General features: G+C 41.7%; 1 protein-coding gene across 3 annotated transcripts in view; it reads right to left on the bottom strand.

Annotated features, from left to right (window-relative positions):
• Positions 1-20328, bottom strand: part of LOC117270700 (glutamate receptor ionotropic, kainate 2-like) — a 93284-nt gene that overhangs the window by 34995 nt on the left and 37961 nt on the right. The window lies entirely within an intron of this gene.

The raw sequence follows: 20328 nt of genomic DNA on the forward strand, positions 1-20328 counted from the left end.
TGAACCAGAAATCTCCACTTCAGCAGCTCTTATATATACCAAAATTTTGTTTCTATGTATATTGTGAAGGATTATATGGAAGGGTTGGTTCATATATTATTCATAGCCTGGCTTATATAATATTTTATTCCTCAAAACATGGCAAAAATTGATTTTTTAAATGGCTGTTGACAGTAGCAATAATAACAATTCTGTAGAAACCTTTGACTCTTACTACGTTAACTACATTAAGCAAGAATTTTGAACCTGACTTTCTTTAATGTGCAGAATTGGGTTGTGGACATTTAAGCAAAAGTTCATGTTTATGTGGATAATGCCTCATTGACATATTTAAACATAAACATTTCAGAATATTTGTACAAAAATGCTAGTCTTGATGTAAGTAAGACACTGGGGAAGTTTCATGGTGATAGCTACTAGTTAAAAGTTGTGCAGTGTCGCCTCTTATAACATGCTACTATGCCAGTTTTATAGAGTGATAACATATGCATGCTTCATCAGCAGCAGTGTAAAGATCTGGGCAACTTTAGGGATGGGAATTTGTTTACTGTTACATAAAGATTGATTTTGGCTACAAGACGTATCCGTCTATTTGAGCACGGGAGTTTATTAGATGTTTTACAGTGTAAACACAGTTGTGGATGCTGCTGTGTTTGTACTCTGGGGCCAAAATACTCCACCGAATCCCCCATCAGCCTCTTTGTTTGAATGATTTATGTCATTCTATTAGCCTCTCCTCCGACTTAACAACCATTCCTGGAAATGTTTCCTCCATCTTTTAACTTGTGATTGCCGTGATATATCAAATATTGTCTGGCTCAGATGATTTATGTGGCAAAGATCTTTTTCCTATTTGCCTTTGGAGCAGAACAATTCCTGAAAACCCCTTTGTGATGGAAACAATGAGAGGCTGGCATCAAGTGGAAGAAGGAGAGATCAAGGGGGGGTGGCGGCGGCGGCGGTGGTGGTGGTAGTGGGGGACGGGGACGTGAAATGATGGCTCACAGCTCTGGCAGATTGCATTCAATTTAAAAACAATCCAAGAGCGATCTTGATATTTATTTCAGAGCCAAGCATGGGTCCTGCGGGGTGTTTTAAGTGCTTTAAGTGAAACCAATCTGGAACCCCTGGGACACTCAGACAGAGAGGGGAAAGGGTTTCAAACAAGATGCCCAAAACCTTTGTTGCCTTGTCTTTCTTGCCTCTCTGTGTCTCTCTCAAACACCCACATAACCATCTGAAATCACACAGTCTCCCTCTGCTTCAGTAAAACCGCCAGCCCAGATGCCCTTTCCCTACATTTAATGACTCCTTTTTTTTCCTCTCCAACACCTTACATCTTCCTTTTACAGCCCTCGGTGTCTTAGTTCATCTTTGCATGTTTTCCCTCTCATAAACATGACACGTGAGAAACATACAAATATTAACAGACACATATGGGAACCAATTAGCAAGATGTGTGTGTACACCACGCACGAAAAAACGGGAACGCAATCAGACATAGTGACAAACCTCAAGCTTCCCAGAGGCATGCCTCATTTGTCGTAGTTGCATGCAGTTTCCTCATTTAGAACAGGTGAACTGCAAACTCGACTGAACTTGCTGCTGTGTGTCTGTCTGTGTGTGTGTGTGTGTGTGTGTGTGTGTGTGTGTGTGTGTTTACAAAAATATATTCCTCTTTACTGCATCAGTATTCACACCAGCTCTCCACCTGTGCATAATTCCATAATTCCTCTGATAATGTTGCACCCTGAAAAATGACATCTCTCTTTCTCCGTCTCAATCAGTCGTTCTCTCCCCAGCATTCCTCTAAACACACATGCACACACACACACTCACCTCCCTGGTGATGGACGTGTATTTCAGCTGCTTGTGTACAGTAGAACTCCACTGTTTATACATATCATATACATCTGATTAGCCCTAATGAGATTAGCACTGACCTGTTATTCACCATGCATCACTAGGCTGCAGCTGCCAGGCACAGAGCAACAACCCACACACACACACATACACATACTCTCACACGTACAGATATGCGCCGAGACACACATGCACACTCGCAAGTACAGACGTGCACTCAGACACACACATGCGCACACACACACCGGCAGCATTGCCATCAGCATCAGAGTCACAGTGTCAGCGGGAGAGAGAGCAGCTCATTGTTTTCTTGGAGGCGAAGTCACTCTGCCCTCAGATCACAGACAGACCCATGGGGTTTGATGATTTGATGGAAGAAGGAGGTAATTATTCATTTCATTCCATAGTTTATATGTATTTGTGCTGCTTCGCCACGCAGTTGGTGCAAGTGTTTGAGTCACAAATTCTGCTGTCAGATACATGACCGCATTGCTAAACTTTACTATGTTTCGCAATTAAATCTTGACGAGTCAAGAAGAGTTTTCTGTAATAACGACACCATAATTTATACTTTCTTCTCTGATCGAGAAACTCTAATCCCCCGCCCCCCCAGGATGTACCCTGCCTCTCGCCCCAAGGTCATCTGGGATACGATCCAGCCCCCCTGCGACCCCCAACAGGATAAGCTGTTACAGAAAATGAACAAATGAATGAATGGAGCTAGCAGTCAGTTAGCTTAGCTAGCATAACAACTAAAACAGCTAGCTTAGTACAGACCTAAAATGACACATAGTGGTATTACTGGACTAAACAAAGAAGATATAGCATGTTAGTTAGTGAGCTTTGGAGGTACAGATAGGCCGGTTTTGTACCTTTGGACAAAGCCAGGTTAGCTATTTCCATGTGTTTCCAGTATTTATGCTAAGCTGCTAAGCTAACATCTACTGGCTCCAGATTCATATTGACCTGACATTGAGTGTGGTCTCAATCCTCTCATTTAACTCCCACTAAGAAAGCAAAACACACATTCACAAAATATTGAACTATTTCTTTTAAGTCTAAGAAGCATGCAGTTTGCAGATGTTTCCGAAGCTTCCGAATTGTCTCAATAGAATAAAGTGGTGCAAGAATGAGTCCTAAAATCCGTAAATGAGTTAGCATTTTGACATTCCTGGTTCCCTCACCTTGATGTGGGTTTTTGATTAGGTGTCTGAATTAATTTCTGTGGTTGACACAAATTTAAGAGACTTTACGATTTCTTTTACGACATGAAATACATCAGTAAATACTTATGAATTTTGAAGCTTTTACGTATCAATGAAGATGGCTGCTAACAAGTGGCTAAATGAGACCTTGTGGTTGTGACGTTATTCATGTGGCTGTAACAAACCACAACCTCAGAGGCTGGAAAATAAGGCCAACACAGAAGTGCCAAAAACTGCAGTTCCTCAAATGGCCACTTGAGGCTGGCTCCAGAAGTGAGTCAATCCCCATAGACTGCCTTGTTAAGATGCCCAACTTTACGCAGAAATTAAAATGATTACAGCCTTATATAAAAACAGTTCTGGTCTCTGTAGCTAATTTCCCACTTTTGACAACTGAACAGGAGGTGAAATTTTTATTTATTTATTTATTTATTTTTTATAAAACTCACCCGTTTACATTTTATTAAGGCTTAAAGTAACGCCGATAGTGTCCTCGACTTGTCATTAAGATCTACCCCTTGCTCCTCCACAGTTCCGGCTACTCTCCCAGATATGGTCACTTCTGGCCCCAAAAAAACAAGATGGCGATGTCTGAAAATGCCGAACTCCAGGTTTCAAAATAGGAGTCTACAAACCAATGGGTGATGTCACGGTAGCTACCTCCATTATTTTAACAGTCTATGTGTTGTATTGTTGTGTTGTATTATTTATAGCCTAATTAGCTTTTACTTATGGGGATCTCATTTATGCTTCAAAAATCATAAAAGCGGTGATCAAAATATACTAGTATAAACTTTTGTTTACCACAGAGCTTAAATTCTGCAATAATCCAAAATCCAATGGGAAAATCCCATTGGCTTTTTGTCGAGGGTACCAGGGCGGATAATTGTCTACTGGCTGTTTACTGTAAGTGTTGAAAAGAACTGCTAAACTCACACAAAACTCTACTCAATGAATAACAACAATAATAAACACCAAATGTAGTATAGATAGTATATATTCAGACTCAAAGGTAGGTTACCACTGTGTGTTTCATTTTGCTTGATACCATCAGATAAATTGTGCATGATTAGCTGACCTTTTGTTAGCATTCAGTTAGCATTTAAAGTTTTCTGACAGGCGTAGGCGCTAATGGCAAACACCAGATAGACATCAGGGGCTGTAAGATTAATGGGTGGTAGGCTGTCAAGGTCCTTTGACCATTCTTTATCTCCTAACTTGTAAGGATTGATATCATTGACTAACTTTAGTTTTGTAATATGTTAGAACTTCTCTTCATATGGGCATTTGTCTTTTGTGTGTATCAATACATTTCTGATGATGATCGATTGACAAATGACAGATGTTTAGAGCAGCAGCTACTACAGCTAAGGAGGCTTATCCTTCCAAGATGGCGGTACCACCCCAGAATGCTTCACAATTCCCATCCCCTTATATTATGATGTTTTTGTTCTCTCTTGTGCTGTTGTACTAATTAAATTCGAATGTCAGATGTAACCATGTATTCCTGTCATTGGTTTGCTACATGAGACCCTGGGCGATGAAACTGAGTCAATGCACTCAGAATTGTGCAAACTTTTACTTCCAGGACAAAAAATGAAAAGACAGGGTTTGGAAAAACACTGAAATGTGACATATGTGATTTATGGGGCATATTATGGCTGTTTCAGGCCTCGTAGCAGAGAAGGGAAAGCAGGCAGTGTCAGATCATTTTGGTAGGGAAAAAGCCCTCGGGTGACTGCAGCTCAGCATAGTGCCATCTCTCTCTCCCTGTCCGCAACTTTTCCACTCTGTCTCTCTTTGTCTCTTTCTTTCTGGACGCTGATGTTCTGCCCCAGTCCCTCCTCCCTTCACTTCTATCTCTTCCTCCCTTTTATCCCTTTTGTCTTTCTTTCTGTCCTCCCTCTGCCTTCTCCGGTTGTTGCTCTCTACAGTATTTCACTGAGCTGTGCGTGAGTGTGGGTATATGGGGGGCTTTGCCAGCGCCGTCACTGTCATTTTTCCTGTCTTTTTTTGTGTGCGTTGGAGGTTTAATCCCTTTCTCACATTGCATTTCCACATGCTGAGGAAACAGAGCTGCCTTGTTGCCTTTTTTTTTTTTTAAATGAGTTTTTTTTTCACGGGGAAGTAAGACTGGCTCTTTCCGACGAGGACCCCTGGGCAACGGATCCATTGATGGTGCTGGATTTATGTGAAAGCACATTCATGGTTTTATTGTAGATTTAAGCACACTTTAAAGGAGGATAAAGGACTACACCGCAGAGTTTTTTTTTGTTTAAAGAAAGGGTCCTGCGGGAGTGGTGAGAGAGTGAGCTGAACTCTGTTTGATGTATGTCTATATACATTTATTCAGTATCGACGGGTTGCTTTTTAAGTATCCTTATCTTATCAAAAACTGACAGATGCTAGACAGAACCTCCACTGTGACCTTACACTGTACTTTTATCAATGTCTAACTGATCTTTCGGTTTCATGAATACCTTGCCTCATCACTGCAGGTTTTTCTCCCCTGTAATGCCAATAAATAGTGGATTTGAACTTGAAAAAAAAGGTTGGAAGGGGAGAGAGAGTTAGTGACCTTATCAAATGCTGAAAACAAACAATGTGTGTACACAGCTAAATGGGGGAAACAGTTCAAACATGCACAGACTGCTCATGCTAACTACCTAGTCCCTGTTCTGTTTGCTCCAAACAAACCACCGATGCTTCTGCCAGATTCACTTTCTTGCACACCAGATTTTCCCCCATAAAAATGTGTCTAATGTTGGGTGAAAGCAAACACAATAAGCAGAATATATTCATTCAGGACATAACACCAATTAAAAAGCTACAGCAGGCGCTGACCGACCATTGAAAAGTTGGGGAATTTTCCCACACCCCTTGTTGAAAACTGGATGTAGTCACACATGTATCCCTCTTCTAACTTTGCCAAGTCTGCCAATAGCCCGTCAGCTCCATCAGGGCAGTCCGGATGCATTCACTCTGAGTGTCAGTACATGGGTGCACTACAGTCACTGGCTGATTTGACCACAGAGATGTGAGTGACAGCTTGCTTGATCGCAGTTATTTTTAGAACGTGCCCTGCAGACGACTCATTGGCTCCCTGCGGGCGACCAGGCACTTGCTGGCACCATGTTGGCTACCCTTAAAAAGGCATATCATATGTGATAGCCAGCCCAGCAATAAAAATGATTTATTACATAAGTCTTTAGTGTGCTTTGTGTGAACAGTGTGAACACAGTGTGCTCCTATGGATTGAGACTGTTGGTTCTAACTTAGTTCTGTGTTTAGACACTGTCGACTGTTTTGCAGTATTTTAAATCATTCTGAAAAACAGGCTATTAAGTTGAATTAGGTGTCAGGTGATCATTAATTCAACACTGATGTTTTGCTTTCTGTACTCAAAAACACAGGGAGGAAAACTTTGGAAAATTAATTACATCATTTTATATATTAACCTACTGCAAATGACCAAACAATACAAATTCACAGATTTTTTTTTTTTTTTTTAAGTATTCATTTATGGGTCGAAACACATAGTCAGTATGAATTTGGTGTATCAAATCACGGCCTCTTGACAGCAAATTCTGGGGCTGCTTTTTGTTGCCAGTGTGCCCCTGGTCTACAGCCAAGCTATGGACCCTTTTAGAGCTGATGTCACGATGATGCCACTTTGTTAGCTGGAGGCAAAACACAAGACAACTGGGGTTAAATGGACTGGATGGAGGGGATCATCAGAAATGCTTGTGTGTGGAGCGCACACTTCATATCAGGTTAGGGAAAAAGAATTAACTATTGTAGGGATGAATAACATTATGTGTATTAAGGGTTTTCACGGTACATTCATACAGCGCTCTGCATTTCCTTGTCTAGTTTGTGCCAGAGTGTACTCCGGCACTCAGAATGAATATTCCTGAATGCACCACTCGTATCATCTTCCTCCAATGTCTAAAACAAGCCAACAGAACTCGCTAGCTAGGGCTAGCTAACGTCTGCGGAGAACTGTTTTGCCTCCAGCTAAGCCCCGCCTACCAAAAACCGTCATTCTGTTTACTGACAGTAAAAGGGTCTATAGCATGCTAGCTTGCTCAGAAAGACAATGCTAACATGCTGATGTTTAGCAGGTGTTATGTGTACCATATCTATCATTTTTTATCATCACTACAGACAAACTAAGCTATAGCTGAGGCTGATGGGAATGTGATTTGTTTTGTAAGTTTGAGGTCATAAAAGATAATACTGAATAGATAAAAAAACCGACCTCCTGCTAAATAAACATTAAGGGATTACCAAAGTTATTAAAAGTCTTCTTGAGGGGGATTTGAATTCACGAGAATCTGTTCAATTTCATTCACAAACACAAAAGTCAACCTCATGGTGGCGCCAGAGGAAGAGTTGGGGATTACCCTATGGATGTAGGCTGTAAAATAAATTGGATACAGCGTTGAAGGTCGGACCCTGATTACTTCCATAAAAGTCGTTCAGTGGTGCATGAAGCCAAAAAATTACCCAGATCTTCGGCATTGTGGCGCCCAGAGAGCTAGCACGCAAGAGACTTAGGGCAGCTGAGCAGCTAACTTGCAGTTTGGTGCTCCGCTACCTTGAATGGAGATAAAAATGAGTTAATCGTACAGCTCCTCTGGACCTTCAAATTGTTATTGGACCGAATGAACCAAATCCTGATAGTTAAATGAGTCATTTTGCAGGATTTGTGACGCTAAAGAAAATGTATCCATTGATTTACAGAGGTCTCTTTCACAATGCAAGTCTATGGGGAAACGTCTTTTTGAGTCCCATGGCAACATGTGATGGAACTGGATGCTGTATTCCCACGTTTGACCATGATGTAAAATTGGCTTCAAAGCCCGTCGGTGTTCCTGGGGGCTTCAATCACCCAAGTCAGTGGTATACATCCTCTGGGGACCATGAATATGTGGACACATTTTCATGGCAAACCATTCATAGTTGCTGAGATATTTGAGTCTAGAACAATGGTTCCCAACTGGTCCAGCCACGGGGTCCAGATTTCTCCTTAGTCATTAGTTCAAGGTCCATACAGCTTAATACATTCAGCTTCATGCTTGTGTTTGGCCATGTCGTCAAGCTAGTTTGCTGCCTCTCTGAAGTAACTGTCTTTTAGTCACTCACTCTACAGCAGGAAATGACACTTCAGAATAGGAGCTCGGTGCTGGAAATCCAGTGTACTTAAAAATCAAGTGTGTTTTTACAAACAAGACACATTTGAAGGTCACTTGCGGTCCATTCAGAATGGACCCATGACTCACTTTTGGACCACGACCCACCAGTTGGGAACCACTGGTCTAGATCAAAGTGGTGGACCAAACGACTGACGGACCAACACTGCCATCCCTAGAGCCATGTGCTTAGCTATGTGCATACTGCTAGCATGGCTAAAACAAAGTGAAGGAGATCATAGATTCTTATTGCAAGTCACTGCCCATAAGAAACATCAAACATGATACTGTGCATGCGTAACTGTTTTATCAAGCCTGACAAAAGAGACTGTGAATGCTCTGAGCAGTGGTGTCCCACCAGACCCTTCAGGCAACAGCATGCTGTTGGCAGCACTGTCCACTTCAGAGTCCACCCTAATTAGCACCACGCTGCCTAACCTACATCTGATTAAGTGGCTGTTTAACATGATGGCCTTTCCTCATATTTAATCAGCCTCCAGCCACGTTCAGCTAAAAAAGCTAGTAGGTGCCCACTCCACAGGTTTTACCTCCCCTCTCTTCATAAGCTATACAGTTTCCAAAATTTCCACAGTAGCAAAGCTTTTACAAATCAAACAATATGATAAAGTAATCTGTTAGGCGGTGTTTGGTTGTTTTAACCTATTTGTATTATGCTAAATTCTCTTTCAGTGTACTTTATGAAGATGTAAAGGCTTTAAACAAATTAGACATTAAAGCGAGACGTGTTACGGGGTGCAAAATCAAAGGGAAAAAGATAATAAGTCTCTCTTTTTAAATTCCGCCTCTCCATCTCTCTCCCGCTGCCTGTTTTTGCTCACAAAAGGCTTCTATGGACCGAGGGAGCATTGGTGCTAATAATGTTGATGCTGTGCCAAGCCCAGCTGGTGGTGCCCGGCACAGGGCATCGAGTGTCTGCTCTCCACAGTTGCTGTCTTTAAAAGGCTCTTTCCTCTGCCAACTGGGATCAGAGGGAGGGAGATCACATTGCTGTAATGGACGCAACCAACCTGTGAACCTGTGTGGAGTGCAGTCTGTTAGCTCTGTGTACCAAATACAACATCGGAGAGGACTGTGCTGTTCTGTGTAGCTGCAAAAAATATGTGCGTTATGAAAGTGCCGGCTGCAATAATACCTCATTACAGCATCTATCTATCTATCTGTCTATCTGTCTATCTATCTGTCTATCTGTCTATCTATCTATCTATCAGGAACAATTAAATGTAGTTATTAAACTGAAATTAGCTCTTTAATCCCTTGCTACTAATTAGCTGACACATATATTGATACTTAAATATTTTTGCTAAGCCAAAATTTGCCACGAATATCAGTCATGGTGATGCATCAGTTGGACGCTGAACCACACAGAAGCTGCTGCACTGTTCTACTATGTGGATATTTACTGTGAGCACTTCCAGTGTGCTGTAAAACTTATTTGAGCTGCAGGGTGAAAACTCAGTTGGGAGCAAATAAAATGAATCCCCGAGTACTGGATCTAATTTCCAGTGGAGTTTATTTCCGCGGTGATTCATATCAGACAAAATGACAGAATGTGTCCTCTATTCAATATCATATTGACGGGGGAACTCCAAATTTGGCTCAACATCCGCACCGAGGACCCTCATTTGGTTGAAATGCAATATGAATGAAGCTCACATGGGGGAGGGATTCATGTGGCTGTATTCTCTTCCCATTGTCAGATTCCAGGCGGCCATGCGCTATACCCAGCGACAGACCTGAGCCAAGTCCTTCCCTTTTAGAGGAGAACTGAATTAGACACCTTACAGTGTGCTTCACACTTATGTTCATCACAATACAAACACATACTTGTATGTAAACATGCATGGTAAAGCGTCTTCTAACCAAAGCTGCCATCCAGCACATTCTTCTTTCCTGCTCTCACTGTGTGGGTGGCTTCTACTCTACTCCCAGCAGTGCTTGTTAATGCAGTGAGGTACCTGTTCTCTCCCCACTCTCTCCCTCTGTCTGTCTCTGTCTGTCCGTCCCCCTGTACATTTCTCTGCAGCCCCGCTCCCTCCCAGTGTCTCTTCCTGTGTGTGCAGTATCCCCGATTCGAGATACGGAAAACAAAAAAACATACAGACTGCAGTTCTTAATAAGTATACTTTTTAAAGACAGTGGGTCTCATTCATGAAATGTGAGTAGAAATGTATGTGTATTGGGGCATGTTAGTAGCTCTGATCTTTCAGTTAAATTAGTTGTCAATCAGCAGATTTAAGCTTCAGATTAGGATTCTTAATAATGTGAATACGTTATTTAAATCAACTTAATAGATGTGTTTTCTACATTTCTGGCACCCCGTTCCCACTTGATTCAATCAGGAGAGAGAACGCCACAAATTGAGCATGGCGTTAGTTCAGGTAGGACATGGTGTCAGCTCACATTCCAGCTACATCAGCTGATCTCAAACAATGGAGCAACTCATTGATGGAAGGGAGTCAGCTGATAGATCACATGATTCCTTTCTATGCAACCAATTGGCTAATCTCATTCAGGGCGCCCTATTTAAACTGCTCTGGCCTGCCTATTGTTGCTGCTTCCTCTGCAAGCTGCTTTGCAACCCCCTTCCACCTCTAGCCTGAGTGTCAGACTGAAGCTCCCAGAACCTTCAGTCTGACATGGCTTCCATTGAAGGCGATTTACATGCCAGACCAGTAATGCAAGCCTACTCAGTTGAGTGGGCGGGGTCTATGGTCTGGAACCAGGCTACTCCACCTCAGCTCCTCCTTTTCATGCTGTCTGACTTATCAGTGTCATCTCTGTTTGTCACTGATGCTGCTCTGTTCTGTTCCCGGGGGGTCTTTGTGGCTGCTGCTCCCTGCCTTAGGCTTTACATGTAGGCGCATGGAAGGGCAGATAGGTGTGCTCCCTCTGCCTCAGGCTTTCCATGTAGGTGCATGAAAGGGCAGGGAGGTTTGTGTCTCTGCCTCAGACCTTCCTTATTTGCACGTGGAAGGGCGGAGAGGTGTGCTCTCTCATTCTAAGTGTCAGCTCATGATTTATTGTTTGTCTCTGTTTTGTAGGATTTTTTTCTATGGTGTATTCTACTTTATCATTATTTTTTAAATGCTTGAAATAAATCAAATCAAATATTAAAGGGTGTGTGCCCGCTGCTTCCCCCCTGGAATCTACAAATATGGCCACAAGGATTCATTGTGTCATCGTTTTAAGTCTAATGAAGAAGTCAACTGAACTTTAATGTTGTGTTTTCATTGAAATACATGCATGCTCCAGATTTGTCTCAAGAATAACATGCAGGGGCCCGTTTCACACAACCGATTTGCAAGCACCGCTTGAACGCAGACTGCAAACAGTGGCAGTGTCACATTTCACAAATAATTGCCATACACAAATGCAGATAAATCTGCGAGGGATCCGAGATGCTCAGGGACGCGTCGCAGGTACGGGATTTGTTATGATTAGTGAAATGTGTCACAATTAACAGGAGAGGAAATGATCTCATGTCGCAAATCACAGCTTGCCTGTTGCAAATTTGTTGAAATGGGACCCAGCGTGTGCACGCATCCTTTCCTGTCAATCCCTTGTGTTGCACTTTGTATCCCTTGGGGGTAAGCAGACTGCCATTAACTACTATATATATAGGGAGGCAGTTACATAATGTAAATACACTGAGTCGCTCTTGGTGAAAAAATGCTGGCCATACACAGCATTATGTAACGGACATCTTAAGAATGATAACCATATAAGAATGAAAAATGTACTAAATTTTCACTTGGGTGTCCCAATACATCTGTCTCTCTATTTCCCCCTTCATCATCTGTATGTCACCGAAACGAGCTTTCCTTGTGTACTATGTGCAGTCACACAGTGTTTTTATGACTGGACAGCATTATAGGAGGAAGAAAAAAAAAGGCAATTTACTTTTCTGTGTTGGGGACAAATGCTGCGCTGTTTTTTTATTTATTTTTTTCAAAATCATTGTCATTAGCAATTGTTTACTATACAGTATCCTGGAAAAAGTTTGCTGAGCGTGCATGTTCTGTTGCTGAATTGAAGTTAAGTGTCTTGCCCTAGGATATCTCAGCAATAGCTGCTGATGGGAAGGAAAAAAATTAGTCACATTTGCAGATTTTCTTTACTGGTTTGTCAGTATATTAAAGGAGTACTTCACCCCGAAATGACCATTTGTATATCAATTACTCATCTAGTGTTACATTGAATTTGAAGAAAACATTGTGCTTTTTGTATGTCTGCGGTAAGCAAAGAATCCAAAAACAAAGATAAGTCTTGATGGATTGAAGTCAGAGGGGTCTCATCTGTTTGGAAACTGTCATACATCTTCTGCAGCATAATCCAAGTCTCATTTATCCAGTTATATGCTCAGTACTTCCTGAACCTTTTTGATGAGGAAGTCAGCTGAAATTGAATCTTATCTGCCTTCTGTTTTAGGGTGCTTTCAGACCTAGAGTTGTCTTGCTTTGGTCCGAATCAAGGACTAATTTTGTCACAAAGTTGCATAATTGCCTACAGTTGGTTCGTGTTCTCACGGCAGCATTTACAAGGGGACCAGATAAAATGCCTTGCGCGAGAAAGCTGCTCTTGATTGGTCAGAATTTCCATGTGGGAAGAATCCAGGAAGTAAACAAAACGTTGAAGAAGAGTACACTTGCAAGATAAATGCAACACTTTCTAGTTTCTAATTCTAACTATATTGCTGTCATTGTTCATTTTAGTCAAACCATACAGTTTGAAAATGAGGTGCGGCTCCAACTGGAAAACAATGTTTTGATGTGCTGAATTATGCAACCCAAACAATGCGTAATGTGACTGCAGCTGGCTCGGATCGAGGTCTGAACCCGTTCTCACATTTGTTTGTAACCGGACCAAGACCACCTCTTCAAGAACAAATTGCAGTTAGGAAGCAAATGAACTTGAGTTTGACTGAACCGAACCAAACAGGGCAGGTGTGAAAGCACCCTTAGCCAGACTCCATTGAAAACAGGACTTGTTGGTCTACCCCTGCCTCAATCAGTCAGCTAGTTGTGTGACTTTGGCTTTTAAAGGGTTAGTCACACAATAACACAAACAAACTACCAATTAAGTCAGTGGTAGATCAGCAACTCCTGTGCTTAGCGGGGTGAAATTAATGTTTCCGATGGAGTCTGGCTTTAAAAAGAGCACAGATAAGTTTCACTTTCTGTTCGGTCTTGGTGAAAATGCATGTGTTTGGGAAGTACTGAGCATACAACTGTATAAATGAGACTTGGATTATACTGCATGACTTGTTTGAGATGTTTTGATATAAGTCTATTCAATTAGTCAAGAATTTTCTCAGTTTTTTGGATTCTCCATTCACCAGAAGCATGCAGGAAAAACAGTTTCCTTCACAAATTCAGCACAACACGGCGGGAGTAATGACTACACAACTAATCATTTGTGGGCTGAAGTAGGCCTTTAGGTAAGTATCTCCATGTGTTTGTTGTGTTTCCAGTTCATTTAGCCTGCTACGCTAACATGCTTTTTACAAAGTCCCATGCGAGCGGCGGCGGCAGCAGCCCCATCATGTTATACATATTACCCAAACAACTGCTCTCTATTAATAAGAGAGTTATTATTATGAGCTATTACACCAGAATTGCACTGATGACACTGGAGAACATCCCGCCCTCTGTTGTGGTAATTATAGCTCAATGAAATGTAGACATAAATGAAATGATGCAGATGTAGAAATATCTGGCCCTAAAGCCTCAGTGAGGCGTACAATGGGGAAACTGTTTTTTTTTTCTTCTTCTTCTTTTCCTCAATTAAATCCAAGTATATACTTAGCCCAGTGAATGGGGATTTAAAAGAATGCAAATTACAACCAAGCATTAAACCAAATATCTCATTAGCTGCAGGCGATAATTATACACACATGAGACAAATAATACCTATCTATCTATTTATCTATCTATCTATCTATCTATCTATCTATCTATAATTAAAGATGTTGTGGGGCTCTAACTGCTTTTAATTCACATGGAAATTAAGGGTTACAACAATTTGAGCTCTAAATTTCTCTAGGGATGCAGTTAAAGAGTCGACACAAACAGGCGAGATCACACACACTTGCATGTCTACACACAAATGAACTGGACTAATTAGCATACCCCGCTCTTATTATGCAGCCCTCCACGTCAGAGATACCTCTGACAAACAGAGTTAAGAGGCAGGGGCCGAGTGTGTTTGTGGCTGCGAGCCTGCCCAGGCCGAGGAAGGACTTCTCATTATGCATCCTTCCCTGAGACAACACTCGGCCTCACCCAAGGCTCGGAGTGTCACTGTGATTATACACTACCCCGCATTAATGCGAGCCTAGTGGCGTGATAAAACATCGCATGCACCTCTTGACGCTCGTAACACCCCCCGCCCCCATCTTTCCTGCCTGTTCACCTCATCCTCATCAACTCCCCCTCCTGCTGCCGCCATCACACCTTCCCCACCCACCTCCTCCTCCTCCCCTCTCCACACATCTCAGTCAATCAATCCTTCATGAAATCACAAGGTGACACGGGCAGCGTTGTCCTGGTAACCATCGCTACACAACTGTTGCCTGGTCACCGAGCACAAACAAGCCCAGAGCCCAGCAAGGCTTCTGTGCAGCAGAGAATGAGAACAAGGTATGAGGGAGAGGGGGGGATAAAAGGCTGGAGGGAGGGTCGGGGTGGAAGGTCACACACTGGCTGCTGCAGCACACTTTAATATAATGATACCCTTCAAGGTGGCTTCTCAGCCCCGAGCACTGTAGCATAAATGTCAGGCAGATCTACAAATTAATTAAACACATTTGAGCCGCGGTGAAACCAAATATTATCCCAGCCCATACGTTTATAACGTAGGTGCGGGCTATTTTTCAAAATCACCAGCAGAACTGTTTCTCCATTATTCCTTTATTATACCATTAAAATGACAACGTTTTTATATTCATGCTGGCTGTTTCTTCATCGACGCATTACAAGGAATCCTCTTAGGGCGAAACACTCTAAAGAATAAAATACATCACAGCCGGGATTTATAAATAGAGCACTCTAATGAAGTACTTTATCAAGCTTGCATGAGTCTTTGGACGCATTATTCATTATTTAACGGTGGTTCCAGTCCAGTGAGATATGTCAATATGTGGTATAGGATCTGACAAAATGATTCATGCAATGCTAATGAATCAATTCAACATTCCCCACTAATATCCATTAATTTCCGGTGGAATGAAAAAAACAACATTCAAGTGATTTAACCTCCTTGTGCGTTGCATTAATCTTTTTGCATATATAAAGTAACTGCTTTGCTTGTTTTCGTTCCACGGGAGAAAAATGATACACACAGTGTTGTCTGAGAGAGATAAAACACGACGTGTCTATATTTACAGCAATATTTTTCTGGCAAGACATCATAGTAAACTGTGGTATATTTACACGGCTTTATCAGGAGAGTAAAGCAAAACATTGATTCCTGGAAGTGATGTGCGTTTTCATTTTTCATCCCATGTAAGGGACTGTGTGCTATTTATGAAAGGGGAAGGGGGAGGTGCAAAATGGGGGAGCCACTTCAAATAACTTTTTAAGCTCTAGGGAGTGAGTTATGTTTTATGATTTGTCTTAGGGGAGGGACGCTCAACTTTAATGGTTGTATTTTATATTTATAGAATAGATAAAAAATAAATATACTCAGAACCCCAAAACCTGCAAGTGTATTTTTATTCATAAACTGTGAAAACAGAAATTATCGTCACTAGGGCTGCAACTAACGATTATTTTTATTGTCGACTAATCTGTCGATTATTTCTTCGATTAGTCGACTAATCATTTTATCGAAAAATGTGTTAAAATGTTGAAAAATGTCGGTCTGTCTCTCCCAAACCCCAAAATTATGTCATCTAATGTCTTGTTTCGTACTCACGCCAAAGGATTTTAGTTCCCTGTCATGGGAGAGTGTGTAAAGTTGCCAATATTTGAATGTAAGAAGCTGCAATAAGAGTATTTTGGGGTACTTTTATAGTACTTTTCTATGAAAAATGACTCAAACCGATTGGTCGACTACTAAAATAGTCACCGATTATTTTAATAGTGGATAAGTCATCGATTAGTCGACCAATCGTTGCAGCCCTAATCGTCAGATATTCAAACTTCCGGTGGTCCTTGAATCTATCATGCGATTAAACGCCTTTAACAAGAAAATTTATATAATCTAAGCTTAAAGCAGCGATAGCTTAGCCTGGGCAAATTATTTGGGGTTGCTATTTCGGAAGAGTCATAGACAAAAGCCCAATTACTAGTACATTCTTTCGCAGTTTGTGCCGGACATGGACTTTTGCAATTTAAAATATTGCATAGACTTCACTTATCAAAAAACAAGCTCTGTAAAATGTATCCAAATATCAGTCCAGCGTGTGACCCTTATGGACAACCATCAGCCTCACACTAGCCCACATGTTCTGGCACTGCCCAAGAGTCACAACATATCCACAAAATATTTCTCAGTCGCTATCATACGTCATGGGTTGACCTGTAGATTCTGATCCACTGACCGCACTCTTTGGTATTAAAGGTTCTGATCTTGTGTTAACCAGCTCCTAACATAATATGATGTTATTTGTAACCCTACTAGCACGTAGATTGATACTATTAAATTGGAAGCAAACACGGGCTTCTGCCCATTCTGCCCTCCTGAAGGATGTGATGCACCACCTGCATTTGGAAAAGATTAAGTTCTTGTTAACAACCAGATCTGGCAACCCTTTATAGACCACTTTAAGAAAGATGCATTATGTTCTTCCTCTAACTAGCCCAGTTTAAATGACATTAAACATGGTCAATCTGACATCCCTCTAAGTCCCCCCACTAACCCCCATCTTTTTTTAAATTTAATTTTATTTTTATTATTATTATTTATTTTTTTAGTTTTAAATTGAACGATAGATTTTATCTGTAAATATATTATTTTGCAAACTTGTATCTTTTTCTATACGTGCATGACAAATCACCCTTTGGAGTATTTTTGATTTTTGACTTGACGAATATTTTCTATATTTTTGTACCAGAAATTGTTTTAAGATAAGATAAGATACACCTTTATTGATTCCATAATTGAGAAATTCCAATTTATACTACTGCCACTGTTTGTATAACTTAGAAACCCCCATTAAAAACATTTATATTCTCTCAAAATCACTTTATTTAGTGTCTCATTTAAAGTGTCAACCAAACTGAAGCCGTTCGCACCAGATCCTGCAATAAAACATGAAATCTGCGCTCCTGCGTGCGTGACAAAGGCGTTTGTCAACTTCAGTGTTTTGTTTTTTAACTTCTAAATGTTCAACTTAAGACTCTGTGTGTGTGTGTGTGTGTGTGTGATATGTAGGCTCATTAAGTTTTGTTGTGTGTAGCTGTCACGCACATATTCTGCTACAGTGGCAGACTGCTTTTGTGATGATATGATTTTTAAGGAGGATTTGCATTTTTTTTGCCACAAATTAGCTGTTTGTTTTTGGTGATAACTCCCTCTGTGCTGTTGGCAACATACTTACATTTGGTGTGAATATACAAAAATATGATTACTTATGGTGAAGGAAGATTCATGCATTTTCCCCTTGTCACTCAGGGAGGCTCAAAGAAAAATATTTGTAGGCCCTGGGAGGGTAAAGATAAAAAAACAACAACAAAAAAACAAAAAACAAAGCCACACCCCAGCCACCAGTCCCCTCTGATAAATAAAGTACAGTCCCTAAGTGTGAGTTAGGGCTGTGAATGATATATGTTCAGGCACTTCTAGCCTTTGGTCTTTGATGAAAAGATTTTTCACACCAGATCTTGAGTCTGCCAAGAGGAAAGAAAAGACTGGCTGAGAGCAGGGAAAAAGAGGTGTTTGTCTGCAAGGGAGGTGTTGTGAGGGAGGTGGAGTAAACTCACTATTTACAACAACACCCAGGCCCAGAGAGGGACCTTGAACGTCCATGACGAGCTCCATTCCCTCTTTCACTTTCAAATCACCTTATCCCATGATTTTTTGGACGCCATCCTAAAAAACCAAGGCCATAATTTCCATCCAATTTGTTCCCTCTCTCTGCATGAACACTGACAGATTGTCATATTTTGGCCACGCTCCCAGAGGAGAGTTGTGAGAGGCAGGAGGGCAGATAAACGGCTATTACCATTCACACCGCCTCATTACTGGGCATTTAGACCCAGGAGCACCGGCCCGAAAGCACCACGCAGAGGGCATTCACGCTGCTCCCGTGCCCACCCCAGGAGCCCTGCACCATGGAACTTGTGATTGACAACTGGTGCTCATTTATTTTTCTTGATAACTATTATCTATTTTAAAACATTGATTTTTTTTTTAAAGCTGTACCATGCAGGATTGTTGGTTACTTTTTGTAAACATACTTGCCAGTGACAGTAAAAGCCAACCCTAGATTCACTCTGGATTGGCATTTTGCCTTGCTATATTTGCATTTTTTTCTGCGCTGTGTCTTTTAGATGCGTGCTGCTTATGGTCCGGCACCTGGTTGCTGCCATAGACTGTATAAAATAATGGATGCAGCTACCATGAAGTCACCGCATTTCAGCCATCGCCATCTTGGATTTTCGGCTGAATCCAAACGTCCACCCACTTGACTCGCGAACTGAGCCCATGCAGACTTCAGTTGTACGCACTGGGACGAGTTCACCATCATCATGTAAAGTCTGTGGACAACCCTCGAGACTGGACTACTCGCTGCAGTAGAAATGTTCGAGTGACGATTACAATCATTGTAACTGCTCATCTGTCCCTGCAGATGATAAGATATAAATCCAGTGTATATGGTTGTTTTGTGGGTCAACAAAATAAATACCTGGACAACATCTAGACTGCAGACATTCACATACAGAGATGGTTGTAAATATGGATCTAACTATGTCTAAATAAATTGGGTAGGCCCATTAGTTACATCAGAAGATCTTCTTTTGTTATATTTCGGCCACTTTTCAAGCTCAAATACATGGCAATACACTGCGCAACCTATAGTCCGCACGTCTACAAGTGTGGCGAAGTCTGCATGTTTGGATTTAGCCTATGTATTGCAGAGAGGGTGGAGCTATCATGGAGTGGGGGGTGGGTCTGTCTCAAGGACTGTAAATTTCCTTCCTGTACTGTCGTCATGAATGTTAAGATTAGCTATAGAGACGAGAACTGTTTTTTGTAACAGGCTGTAAACTGGGTTATTTCTGCTTTAAGGTTAGACATTCTAACAAGACGGTTTATGTGGATTGACTCGATTCTGGAGCCATTCAACCCCGTTCATTCATTTTGTGTTGTCTTCGTTTTTCAGCCCCGGATGTTGTCACTTGGTCGCTACTTTCTCATAAGCTCCAACCTCACCTGAGCACTGTGGGTACATGTCTGTTAAGGTCCCAAACATGTAGCCTGGAAATCCAGGCTCAAATCTAGAAAGATTTTGAGTCTGGCCCTCACCAATACACCCTTCCTACTCAAGGGGCGGCACTAACTGAGGCATAGTAAATGCCGCCGCACGCAATTGGATAGCACGATAGCCAATCAGAGCAAAAAACAAGGTGACGTATTCATTGCACTAAGCCCCATTTGTTTGCCGACCAGTGGGGCTAACCGATATATTATGCTTTTGCCATATCCCGTCAGCAAAACGGCAAAAACGTCCTTCCTGGAAGCGAAGGCTTCTAGGGCAGTCTTCTGTTCCTCTCTCAAGGAAAAAGATAAGTGTAGTTGGCTTAGTGTTTCTTTCAAAGCTAAATTGAATGGATGCGGTCCTTTGGCAGCTGCCATCTTGGCTGTTTACTTTCCGACTCCTACAGCGCAGCACTGTCTTCATCATGTTATGCCCGTCCAGAGCCCGCCTCTGTCAGATAGACTTATCTGATTGGTCCGATAGGCGATTCAGCGGGCTCTGCTCATCGGGGCCAGATCCCCATGCAGAGCAAATTTGAATTTGCTGGGGGCGGGGCATCTGAATTTCCAGGTTATCAAACATGGACAATTAGAGCAAAAACCAGGTAGAGGGCAGAGTCTCT

The sequence above is a fragment of the Epinephelus lanceolatus genome, chromosome 13 (genome assembly GCF_041903045.1).
Source record: "Epinephelus lanceolatus isolate andai-2023 chromosome 13, ASM4190304v1, whole genome shotgun sequence".
Lineage (NCBI taxonomy): Eukaryota > Metazoa > Chordata > Actinopteri > Perciformes > Serranidae > Epinephelus > Epinephelus lanceolatus.